Source organism: Pinus tabuliformis, chromosome 1_2, assembly GCF_031772625.1.
Source record: "Pinus tabuliformis cultivar Carrire ecotype Pingquan chromosome 1_2, CPIR1, whole genome shotgun sequence".
Taxonomy (NCBI): Eukaryota; Viridiplantae; Streptophyta; class Pinopsida; order Pinales; family Pinaceae; genus Pinus; species Pinus tabuliformis.
Window position 1 is genome coordinate 761,667,568 of NC_142298.1, and position 12,399 is coordinate 761,679,966.

Sequence of the window (12,399 nt, forward strand, 5' to 3'; positions counted from 1 at the left end):
AAAAAATAATCTAGTAGCCCCAGTTTTGGGATCTAGGGGAAATCTTTGTGTATATCTATTTTATGTTTTATTCTCTTGCCATTGCTTATTTTCTGTTTTTATAATTCATATGTAGGTCATTTATGTACAAGGTTAAAACCTACATTTGGTATCATAGTTGTTTCGACTTCAAGGGGATGCCTTTGTTGCTAAGGAGTTTTTCTCAGGTCTGTGGTAAACCCAGTTTAGTGGGAGATGTGCAGGATCGATTCTTGCAGTGAAAGAAGATGGTGAGCAGTGGAAAGATAGAGATCGGGAAATTTAATGGTCAGAGTTTTGAGTTGTGGAAACTCAAGATGGAGGATCTGCTGGTGGATAAATATCAGTGGATCGTGGTAGATCCAGGTACTAAACCAATGACAATGTCAGATGAAGACTGGACGAAGTTGGATCAAAAAGAAAAGAGCACAATATGGTTGTGTATCTCAGATTCAGTATTGTTGAATGTATCAGGGGAAGCTACGGCGAAGTATTTGTGGGACAAGTTAAGGACTTTGTACTAGTCTAAGTCTCTGGTGAACAAATTGTTCCTACAGAAAAAAATGTATAACCTGAGGATGAAGCATGAAGACTCGGTGATAGAACATCTGAACGCCTTTAATATTGTGATAAGCCAGTTGTTATCTGTTGATATTAAAATTTCAGATGAATATAAGTGCATCAGTTTTTTGTGTTCTCTACCAGATTCGTGGGATAGTTTGGTTGTTTGTATAGGTAGTAGCAATACAACTACCTTGAAGTTTGATGAAATAATCTCATCCTTGTTGTCGGAGGAGATGAGACGGAAAAATGTGGAGGGCCAGAATGGAGATGCCTTGTTTGTATGAGGATGATCCCAAAACAGAAACAAAAATAATTCCTCGAGTTGGAGATCTAAATCTGGAGGGAGATATAAATCTCCAGGAAAACTTGTAAAGGTGTGATGGAAATGAAGAAAGGAAGGGCACTTCAAAAAGTATTGTAGATCTAAAGCTCCTGAGAAAGGAAAGTATTTGATGATGCTCCTTTTTTAGAGGTGAAAAACACATCAAATGAAGGTGGGGATGTGTACTTGACTTCTTCTTCAAGTACACATGTAGATCACGAGGCATGGTTGATTGACTCAAGTGCATCCTTTCACTTCACTCCCTATAAGGAGTGGTTCTGCGAGTATGAGAAATATGATGGTGGCGATGTCTTCTTAGTCGATTACAGGAAGGCTAGAATCATCGGTCGCGGAAAAGTAAAGCTGAAGTTGCAAGGTGGAAGGATTAGAACACTTCCATGTGTTCTACATATTTCTACATTGGCCAAAAATCTTATTTTTGTAAACAAGATGGATGATGCAGGTGTAAGAACAGTGTTCGAGAAAGATACCTACAAGTTGGTTTAGGGAGCACTGGTATTGATGTGGAGATTTCGGATTGGAACTCTGTACAAGATTCTTGGTAGTATTGTTATTGATGGGTGCAACTGTTTTGTGGTTCCTCAAAGTGAAGCATAAAATCTAGTGGTCTCTAGAGAAAAGACAATGTTATGGCATCAAAGGCTTGGACATATTGGAGAGAAGGGTCTTCAAATACTTCATGGTAATGGTATGGTAAAAGGTATGTCTAATTGTTCTCTGGATTTCGATTTTTGGGAACATTGTGTATATGGGAAGCAGAATCGGGTGAGTTTCCCCTCTGGTGCTAAGAGAGCGAAAGGGATATTAGAGATTGTGCACAGTGATGTGTTTGGACATATGTTGGTTCCATCACTGGGTAAGTATGTGTACTATGTATCATTTATAGATGACTTCTCAAGGAATACATGGATATATTTCCTCGGGAAGAAATTTGAAGTCTTTGACAGTGTTAAAGAATTTAAGGCTCTGGTGGAAAACTAGACAGAGAAGAAGATAAAGGTGTTGAGGATAGATAATGGTGGAGATTTATGTAAAAAGGAATTTGAAGAGTTTTGTAAGAAGTGTGGCATAGCACGAAAAAATACTACTCCATACACACCTCAGAAAAACGGAGTTGCAGAAAGAATGAACAAGACGTTGATTGAAAAGGTAATAAGCATGCTCAGTGGTGTCGGGTTAAGATAGGAATTATGGGCAAAGGCGGTGAAGACTGCATGTTACCTGGTTAATATATCACCTTCATAAGCGTTGGAGGATAAGACTCCACAAGAGGTATGGACTGGTAAGAAACTGTTGGGTTGTGTTATATTCTTTCCACGACTAGCCCACGTAGTTAACCAGGGGGTTAGAGGGGGGGCAAAGCCGCCCTTCGTTGCGCTGATTTTGTAGCGAGGGGGGGCAGAGCCCCCCTTCATTGCGCTGATTGTGTAGCAAGGGGGGGGGTCACAAGGGGTTTGAGGCATACCCGTAACCCCACTTTATGGGGTCTGGGGCAACACCCCCGAAAATTTTGGTTTTGGACCCTATGTTAGGATGGGCGGACCCACCTATGGTTTTGTGCATGATTTTCGCACATGTTTTTTGGACGCGATGGTTTTTGGTCCATGGTATTGGACGCGATGGTTTTTGGTCCATGGTATTGGATGCTTCAGCATGTATAAATATGTATTATAACATTGAAAGGAACATAATGAAAAATCAAGCTGGTAGTCCCGGTTTTGAGATCCAGGGGAAAATCTCTATGTATATGTGTTTTATGTGTTATGCTCTCGCATTGTTTATTCTCTGTGTTTTAGAATTCGTATGCAGGTAATTTCTGTATGAGGTTAAAACCTACATTTGGTATCGGAGCAGTTTTGGCTTCAAGGGGACGCCTTTGTTGCTTAGGGGTTTCGCTCAGGCCTGTGGTAGACCCTGTTCAGTGGGAGATCTGCGAGATCGATTCTGGTGGTGAAAAAAGATGGCGAGCAGTGGAAAGATAGAGATCGAGAAATTTAATGGTCAGATTTTTGAGTTGTGGAAACTCAAGATGGAGGATCTGTTGGTGGATAAAGATCAGTGGATCACAGTAGATCCGGGTACTAAACCAACGGGAGTGTCCGATGAAGAATGGAAGAAGTTGGATCAGAAGGAAAAGAGCACAATACGATTGTGTGTCTCAGATTCAGTATTGCTGAATGTATCAGGGGAAGCTACGGCGAAGGCTTTCTGGGATAATTTAGGGACTTTGTACCAATCTAAGTCTCTAGTGAATAAACTGTTCCTGTGGAAAAAGATGTATAACCTGAGGATGAAGGATGGAGACTCGATGACAGAGCATCTGAACGCATTTAATACTGTTGTAAGTCAATTAGCATATGTTGATATTAAAATTTCAGATAAAGATAAGTGCATCATTTTGTTGTGTTCTCTACCAGATTCATGGGATAGTCTGGTTATTGCAATAGGTAGCAATGCAACCACCTTGTAGTTTGATGAAATAGTCTCATCCTTACTGATGGAGGAGATGAGACGGAAAAATATGGAGACCCAGAATGGTGATGCCTTGTCTGTACGAGAACGGTCCCAGAACAAAAACAAAAATAAGTCATCGAGTGGGAGATCTAAATCTAGAGGGAGATCTAAATCTCCAGGAAAACCTATAAAGGTGGTGTGCTGGAAATGCGGAAAGGAAGGACACTACAAAAGGGACTGTAAATCTAAATGTCCTGATAAAGGAAAAGGATCTGATGATGCTTCTTCTGCAGAGGTGAAAACCACCTCAGATGAAGGTGGGGATGTGTACTTGGATTCTTCAAGTACACATGTAGATCATGAGGTATGGTTGATTGACTCATGTGCATCCTTTCACTTCACTCCCCATAGAGAGTGGTTCTGCGAGTATGAGAAATATGATGGTGGTGATGTCTTCTTAGGGGATGATAGGAAGGCTAGAATCATTGGTCGTGAAAAAGTAAAGTTGAAGCTGTGATGTGGAAGGGTTAGAACACTTCCGGGTGTTCTACATATTCCTGCATTGGCCAGAAATCTGATTTCTGTAAGCAAGCTAGATGATGCAGGTGTAAAAACAGTGTTTGAGAAAGATACCTGCAAAATGGTTCGGGGAGCATTGGTATTGATGTGGGGAGTTCGACTTGGAACTTTGTACAAGATACAAGGTAGCACTGTTATTGATGGGTGCAACAGTTCTGTGGTTCCTGAAAGTGGAGTAGAAAATCTGGTGGTCTCTGGAGAGAAGACCATGTTGTGGCATCAAAGGCTTGGACATATTGGAGACAAGGGCCTTCGAATACTTCATGGTAAAGGTATGGTAGAAGGTATGAGTAACAACTCTCTGGATTTTGATTTCTGTGAAAATTGTGTATATGGGAAGCAGAATCGGGTAAGTTTCCCCTCTGGTAGTAAGAGGGTGAAACAGATATTAGAACTTGTGCACAGTGATGTGTTTGAACTTGTGAAGGTTCCATCACTGGGTAAGTCTGTGTACTATGTATCATTTATAGATGACTTCTCAAGGAATACATGGATATATTTCCTTAAGAAGAAATCTGAAGCCTTTGACAGGTTTAAAGAATTTAAGGCTCTCGTGGAAAATCAGATAGAGAAGAAGATAAAGGTGCTGAGGACAGATAATGGTGGAGAGTTTTGCAGCAAGGAATTTGAAGAATTCTGTAAGAAGTATGGTATAGCACGACAGAAGACTAATCCATATACACCTCAGAAAAATGGAGTTGCAGAAAGAATGAATAAGACATTGATGGAAAGAGCAAGAAGCATGCTCAGTGGTGCCGAGTTAGGACAGGAATTCTGGGCAAAGGCGGTGGATACTGCATGTTACTTGGTCAACAGGTCACCTTCATCAGCGTTGGAGGATAAGACTCCACAAGAGGTATGGACTGGTAAGAAACCCTCTCTTTCACATCTGAGGGTATTTGGATGTGATGCATATGTACATGTTCAAAAGGAGAAACGAACCAAGTTGGATAGTAAATCTAAAAAGTGCATCTTTATTGGGTATAAGGATGGTTTAAAGAGTTATAAGCTTTGGAACCCAGTCACATGAAAGGTTGTGTACAGCTGAGATGTGGTGTTCAGAGAGGTAAAAGATGTTATTAAACATGAATTCCAACCAAAGGAACCTAAGAAGATAGAGTTTGAGCTTAAGGAGGAAGAATCAGACTCTAGAGCAGAGGAGGAATCAAAAGATGAAGAGCCCCAAACTTCGGGTGTGAGAAGATTAGTTCGAGAAAGAAGGCAGCCAGAAAGGTATAGTCCATCTGCTTTCTGTTCAAATTTTTCTTTATCTATTACTGACGATGATCCCAGAACTGTGAATGAAGCAGTAGATTCAGAGGATGGAAAACTCTAGAAAGAGGCCATGGCTGATGAAATGGCATCTTTGCACAAAAATGAGGCTTGGGATCTGGTGGAGTTGTTGGCTGGAAGGAAACCCATTGGCAGCAAATGGGTGTTCAAGAAGAAGACAAATGCAGAAGGAAAGGTGGAGAAATACAAAGCTCGGTTGGTAGCAAAAGGTTATTCCTAGGTGCCAGGAATTGATTTTGGTGATATTTTTTCTCTTGTTTCCAAGGTAACTTCTATTAGATTACTTTTATATGTTGCTGCTGCTTTTGATTTTGAGGTAGAACATATGGATGTGAAGACAACATTTCTTCACGGGGATCTGGAAGAGGAAATATACATGAAGCAACCTGAAGGCTTTGCGGTGAAGGGTAAGAAAGAAATGTTATGCAAGTTAAAGAAGTCTTTGTATGGGTTAAAACAGTCACCAAGGATGTGGTATCAAAAATTTGATACATTTATATGGGGACTTGGCTTCACCAGAAGCAAAGCAAATCACTGTGTGTATTTTAAATTAATTGGTGACCGTGTTATTTATCTTGTCTTGTATGTGGATGATATGTTGCTGGTTGGAAATGACAAAGAAATTATCCAGGATTTGAAGACCCAATTGTCCTCCAAATTCGACATGAAAGATCTTGGTGCTGCAAACTATATTTTGGGCATGAAATTAAAAGAGATCGGGCAAAGAGGAAGATCTGGTTAAACCATAGGAAGTATGTCGAGACAATACTGCAGAGGTTTAATATGCATGATAGTAAACCGGTGAAGGTTCCTATTCCTGTAGGTGTGAGGTTATCTGCTAAACAGTGTCCCAAGACACAAGAAGAGGAAGAGGACATGTCCCGTGTTCCATATTCAAGTGCAGTCGGTAGCCTGATGTATGCAATGGTCTGTACTATACCAGACATTGCACATGCAGTGGGAGTATTGAGTAGGTTTATGTCAAAACCAGGGAAGGAGCATTGGACAACAATGAAGCGGGTTTTCAGGTATTTGCGTGGCACCAGTGATTATGGTTTGTGCTACCAAGGAAGATCAGGATTAGACAGAATGTTGGATATTTGTGGCTTTGTTGATGCAGACTGGGCTGGAGATCTGGATCAGAGAAGATCTACAAGTGGGTATGTGTTTAACCTATTTGGAGGTGCAGTCAGTTGGATGAGTAAGAAACAATCTGTAGTGGCACTATTAACTACAGAGGTAGAATACATGGCAACCACTCATGCAAGCAAGGAAGCAGTTTGGTTGCAGAGATTGTGTTCAAGTATGGGGTTAGTATAGGGAGCTATAAGGATAGACTGTGACAGACAAAGTGCAATTTTCTTGGCAAAGAACCCCGCATATCATTCAAAGACAAAGCACATTGATGTTCAGTATCACTTTGTGAGGGATATGATAGAAGACAAAAAGGTGTTGCTGGTAAAGGTGGACACTTTGAAGAATACTGCAGATGCATTGACAAAATCTGTGAGCTCTGAGAATTTCTCTTGGTGTAGAGAGACAATGGGTGTTTTAGGGCTGGAAAAATGACTAAGCTCTCTTGTGGCCCCCTGTGGAAAGAAAACAACAAGTGGGAGAATGTTGGGTTGTGTTATATTCTTTCCACGACTAGCCCACATAGTTAACCGGGGGGTTAGAGGGGGGGTGGAGCCCCCCTTTGTTGCGTCGATTGTGTAGTGGGGGGGGTCACAGGGGGTTTGAGGCGTACCTGTAACCCCACTTTATGGGGTCCGGGGCAACACCCCGGAAAATTTTGGTTTTGGACCCTATGTTAGGATGGGCAGACCCACCTATGGTTTTTTGCATGATTTTCGCACATGTTTTTTGGATGCGATGGTTTTCGGTCCATGGTATTGGATGCTTCGGCATGTATAAATATGTATTATAACATTGAAAGGAACATAATGAAAAATCAAGCTGGTAGTCCTGGTTTTGGGATCCAGGGGAAAATCTCTGTGTATATGTGTTTTATGTGTTATGCTCTCGCATTGTTTATTTTATGTGTTTTAGAATTCGTATGCAGGTAATTTCTGTACGGGGTTAAAACCTATAGAAACCCTCTCTTTCAAATCTGATGGTATTTGGTTGTGATGCATATGTACATGTTCCAAAGGAGAAAAGAACCAAGTTGGATATTAAATCTGAAAGGTGCATCTTTATTGGGTATAAGGATGGTTTAAAAGGTTATAAGCTTTGGAACCCAGAAACAAGGAAGGTTGTGTACAGCCGAGATGCGGTGTTTAGAGAGGTGAAAGATGTTATTAAACATGAATTCCTACCAAAGGAACCTGAGGAGATAGAGTTTGAGCTAAAGGAGGAAGAATCGGACTCTACAACAGAAGAGGAATCAGAAGATGAAGAGCCACAAACTCCAGTTGTGAGAACATCAATTTGAGAAAGAAGGCAACCAGAAAGGTAGAGTCCATCTGCTTTCTATTCAAATTTTCCTTTATCTCTTACTAATGATGGTCCCAGAACTGTCAGGGAGGTAGTAGATTCAAAGGATGGAAAACTCTGGAAAGAGACCATGGTTGATGAAATGACATCTTTGGACAAACATGAGGCTTGGGATCTGGTGGAGTTACCGGCTGGAAGGAAACCCATTGGAAGAAAATGGGTGTTTAAGAAGAAGACGAATGAAGAAGGAAAGGTGGAGAAATACAAAGGTCAATTGGTAGAAAAATGTTATTCCCAGGTGTCGGGAATTGATTTTGGTGATATTTTTTCTCCTATTGTGAAGGTAGCTTCTATTAGATTACTTTTATTTGTTGTTGTTGCTTTTGATTTTAAGGTAGAACAGATGGATGTGAAGACAACATTTCTTCACATGGATCTGGAAGAAGATATCTACATGAAGCAACCTGAAGGCTTTGCGATGAAGGGAAAGAAATAACTGGTATGCAGGTTAAAAAAGTCTTTGTATGGGTTAAAACAGTCACCAAAGATGTGGTATCAAAAATTTGATACATTTATACGAGGACTTGGCTTCACCAGAAGCAAAGTGGATCACTGTGTGTTTTAAATTAATTGGTGACCGTGTTATTTATTTGGTATTATATGTGGATGATATGTTGTGGATTGGAAAGGACAAAAAAATTATCCAGGAATTGAAGACCCAATTGTCCTCCAAATTCGACATGAAATATCTTGGTGCTGCAGACTATATTTTTGGCATGGAAATTAAACGAGATCGTGCAAAGAGGAATCTCTCCTATTGCCAAGGTAACTTCTATTAGATTACTTTTATCTGTTGTTGTTGCTTTTTATTTTGAGGTAGAACAGATGGATGTGAAGACAACATTTCTTCACGGGGCTCTGGAATAAGAGATCTACATGAAGCAACATTAAGGCTTTGCAATGAAGGGTAAGAAATAAATGGTATGAAAGTTAAAAAAGTCTTTGTATGGGTTAAAACAGTCACCAAGGATGTGGTATCAAAAATTTGATACATTTATACGGGGACTTGGCTTCACCAGAAGAAAAGAAGATCATTGTGTGTATTTTAAATTAATTGGTGATGTGTTATTTATCTGTTCTTGTATGTGGATGATATGTTGTTGGTTGGAAATGACAAAGAAACTATCCAGGATTTGAAGACCCAATTGTCCTCCAAATTCGACATGAAAGATCTTGGTGTTGCACACTGTATTTTGGGCATGGAAATTAAATGAGATCAAGCAAAGAGGAAGCTTTGGTTAAACTAGAGGAAGTATGTCAAGACAATACTATAGAGGTTTAATATGAAGGATAGTAAACCGGTGAAGGTTCCTATTCCTGTAGGTGTAAAGTTATATGTTGAACAGTGTCCCAAGACACAAGAAGGGAAGAGGACATGTCTCGTGTTCCATACACAAGTGCAGTCGGTAGCCTAATGTATGGAATGGTCTAGACTAGACTAGACATTGCACATGTAGTGAGAGTATTGAGTAGGTTTATGTCAAAACTAGGGAAGGAGCATTGGATAGCAGTGAAGTGGGTTTTCAGGTATTTGCGTGGCACTAGTGATTGGTCTGTGCTACCAAGGAAGCCTAGGATTGAACAGAATTTTGGACATTCGTGGCTTTGTTGATGTAGACTGGGTTGGAGATCTGGATCAGAGAATATCTAAAGGAGTAATGTGTTTAACCTATTTCGAGGTGTAGTCAGTTAGATGAGAAAGACCTAGTCTGTAGTGGTACTTTAAACTATAGAGGCGGAATACATTGCAGCCACTCATGCAAGAAAGAAAGCAGTTTGGTTACAAAGATTGTGTTCAATTATGGGGTTAGTACAATGAGCTATAAGGATAGACTGTGATAGCCAAAGAGCAACTTTATTCGCAAAGAACCCGGGTTGTCATTCAAAGACAAAGCACGTTGATGTTCAGTATCACTTTTGTGAGGGATATGGTTGAGGACAAAAAGGTGTTGCTGGTAAATGTGGACACTTTGAAGAATGTTCCAGACTCATTGACAAAGTCTGTGAGCACTGAGAAGTTTTCTTGTTGTAGTAAAAAAATGGGCGTTGCAAGGGGGTGGACCAATGACTAATCTCTCATGTGATCCCTTGTGTGGAAAGAGAACAACAAGTGGGAGAATGTTGGGTGTGTTATTTTTTTTCCACAACTAGGCTCGCGTGTGAAGTGAGGGGTTAGAGGGGGGGTAGAAGCCCCCCCTTCATTGTGTCGGGCGCAGCGGGGGGTTCATAGAGGGGGTGGTAGCCCCCCTACACGAGGTCTGGGGCAGCGCCCCAGGAAAAAAAAAATTGGACCCTATATTAGGTGGGTGGACCTACCTATAGTTTTGTGCATGGGTTTTGCACATGATTTTGGGCATGATGGTTTTGTTCCCATGGTATCTTGTAGATCCAATCAAGGGAACGATGGTTATGTTCTAATCCATGGTTAATGGATTGGGGTTTATGAATGTTTCGGAATGTATATATATGTGTTCTAACATTGAAAGGAATATAATGAAAAATTAATCTAGTAGTCTTGGTTTTGGGATCCTGGGGAAATCTCTGTGTATATCTATTTTATGTTTTATGCTCTCGCCATTGTTTATTTTCTGTTTTTAGAATTCATATGCAAATAATTTTGTACAGGGTTAAAACCTACATATTCTTCAGTCTTATTTGTACACGTATGTATACATGTTGGATATGATCTATACTTGATCAACGGACATGCTTTACTATCTCTGAGCATGGGTATGCTCGCCTCAGACATGAGCATTCTTTCTCACTCCTTCCACAGGTATTCAGTGGGATGGAATTTGGTGATCTCCTCTTAGGTTATCAAATGATCTCTCTTTGTACTTCTCTTTGTACTTAATATGTTTCGGCCATCATGTACCCTTTCTAACCTCATATATTAGGGGGCATCTATTATAGCATCATTCAACACCCATGTAGTTTTGATGCTCTGGTATGGCCTTGGGTAGCCCTTTCCCATACATACTTGATCATTTATTAAAAAACAATAGTTTAAATTCCATACGCATCTCTTCCATTTAAAAAGTGCGTACACACGTGGGTACCATAATACAGAACCTGCGTATATTATTTAAAATATGAAAAAATAAAATAATATCCTATTTTTTGGGCGGGGTTTACGGGTTTCACCGAAAGCCCACCTACAGGAGCCTGTGGCCTAACTGAATCAACTGATTTCTGGTGGTATTTATACACCTCATGGGAAGGCCTAAAAACATCAAGGAGATAGGATATCGACATTATAGTCTTTTCGGTCCCCAGATCAAGTCTGATTTTCCTTGTGCCTCCTACACTCCCAGTCATAGGAAACCCTGTTTCCTTGCATAGATGTTCATCCTTCATTATATGGCATCTTTTTGCACATGCTTGAGAGGTGATCTTTGGGGCTTGGCCTAGACGGATCCGGAGGAAGGTTTCTTTAGTTCCGTGGTTGGATCAGGTTGTATCTCTCCACTACTCTTTTTTGATATCAATAAAGAAGCTCTGTCTAGTTTCCAATATGTTATGATCTCATTTTTTTATGATTCATGTGTAATATGTCATGATTTATATGTTTATGCTTGATGATCTAACATGTTTATTATGCATGCACTTTGAACTACTTGCTATGTATATGCTTCTCTGAACTGTGTTGCAGGTCTGCTCACTTGGGAGGAAGCAGAGGGTTTGGACCCTATGGGATTGACATCGAACGTAGGACCTATGGGTACTCCTCTCAAACCCAACTTTGGTAGTTTGTATAGTTTGCTTGCTTGAACATATGCTTCTTGTTGATTTTCTGCCTTCAATCTATTGAGGTTGTCAACCCTTACCTTAGGGAAGTTTTTCATGCCAACACACTCGTTGAAGCTCATGGATTCGTTGGATTTCAAGGACACCTTCAAAATTGACCACAATAATCACCATAGTTTTATGAATAATAGGAACAGTATCCATGGAAACAATAACAAACATAATAATAATCGTCTAGAGCTTATTGCTTTGAAAGACAAGGGAAAGGGTTTACTGGAGAGCACGAACAGGCTTTGTGATGTTGTGTTGAATGTTGTAGGTTATGAGAATAGATTGGAATTATCGGAGTGTATAATTGTAAGCGACATAAGTCATCCAAAGGGCTCATATTTGATCAAGCAGATGCTAATTGTCAGAGACCGGGTTCTAGCCGTGATAATAACCCCATCTAGGCTCTGGCAGACTCTTTGGTGGGATTTTGGAGGTTTATAGTTGAATCAAAGTTGCTAAAATGGAACTTTCACTAAGATGAATCTAAATCTCACCAGACTCTGAAAGAGGAGAAGAAAGAATGACAATCATGATGTTTTTTACTTCAGTTTCATCTCACTTTCTTCAAGCTCTGTATATTTAGATTCAAAAGAAGAATAACTACAGTTAATTCCTTCTAGTCCATTACATTAAATGCCACAATGGTTGTTTCAGGGTTTTGTTCTACAGAAGTTGAAAGGGCTTGAACTTGAGACCGGTTGAAATGGTGGCAAAAGGGTTTTGATCCCTTGGCGATCCCATGAAAGAAAGTCATATTGGTGAACATTTTTTCAAAATATTTTTGGACCTCCTTTGCAATCATCTCCCGCATAATAGACATCAAACTTCCACCATAATTAGTAGAATCACTTGAA

At 40.1% G+C, this 12,399-nt stretch overlaps 1 pseudogene; it reads left to right on the top strand.

Moving 5' to 3' along the window:
- The first annotated feature begins 11,674 nt into the window (after window positions 1-11,674).
- LOC149208037 (uncharacterized) lies at window positions 11,675-12,145 on the top strand (annotated as a pseudogene).
- Window positions 12,146-12,399: the final 254 nt, after the last annotated feature.